A 1,320-nucleotide genomic window follows, 5' to 3' on the forward strand; every position below is an offset into this window, starting at 1 on the left:
TTTTTTTTAAATTATTTTTTTATTTTATTTTTTAATATTGAACTAGTTGAAAATTATAGTTACAATATATAAGAAAAACACTGTAACTTTCCTCGCAAATTAATGTGGATTGCTATAATGTTTTTTTCCATATGATTTTTTTCTGTTTTGTTATGTTTCTTTTCTAAAATTATCTTTATCAATTTTATTTTTTAAATATTAAGATGATTAAGAATTACAATTACAAGTAAATATAAGTTTTTCCTCACAAAAAACTATGCATTGATATAGTTTTTCCTTATATGGTTTTTGTCTAGTTTCTTTTGTATTTTATTTTTTGTAATATTTTTTTCTAAAATTATATTCATCGATCTTATTTTTTTTAATACTGAGTTGATTAAAATTTAACTTTGTAATAAAACTTAATCATTTGGAGAAAGCAATGTAGCTTTAATATTGAGTTGGTTAAAATTTAATTTCGTAATAAAACTTAATCATTTGGAGAAAGCAATGTAGCTTTAATATTGAGTTGGTTAAAATTTAACTTCGTAATAAAACTTAATCATTTGAAGAAAGCAATGTAACTTTCCTCACAAAATATTGTAGATTGTTATAGTATCTCTTCACATGGTTTTTTTCTTATAATTTTTTTAAAATTATCTTTGTCAATTTTATATTTTTAATATTGAGCTATTTGAGAATTACAATAACAAGTCATTACAAATAAGGCTAAATCATGTGGGGAAGTACTATATTTTTCATCACAAAACACTGTAAATTGCTACAATGTTCCCAACATGATTTTTTTCTCTTTTTTTTTTTTTTTTGTTATTTTTTTCTAAAATTTTATGTGTCATTTTTTTTTAAATATTAAGCTGATTAAGAATTTAGCTTTGTAATTTTTTTCTTTAAAACACTGTGAATTGTTATAGTATTTTCCCATATCATTTTTTTATGACTTTTTTAAAATTATCTTTGTTAATTTTTTTTAATATTAAGTTTATTAAGAATTATAATTATAATAAAGCTAAATCATATGGGGAAAGCATTGTAGTTTTTCTCACAAAATACTATGGATTGTTGCAATATTTCTCTAAATGGTTTTTTTATTTTATTTTATTGGGGAAAACATTGTAGTTTTCCTAACAAAACATAGTCAATTGCTACAATGTTTTTACTAATGGGTTTTTTCCCTTCCAAAATTATCTTTGTTGTTTTTTTTTTAATATTAAGTTGGTAGAGAATTTAGCATTGTAATTTTTTTTTTGCTTTTTATTAACAGAAAAACTAAATCATGTGGCAAAAGCATTGCAAAAGCATTGCATCTTTCCTCACAAAATA

This window comes from Populus euphratica, unplaced genomic scaffold (genome assembly GCF_000495115.2).
Source record: "Populus euphratica unplaced genomic scaffold, PopEup_1.0 scaffold251.1, whole genome shotgun sequence".
NCBI lineage: Eukaryota > Viridiplantae > Streptophyta > Magnoliopsida > Malpighiales > Salicaceae > Populus > Populus euphratica.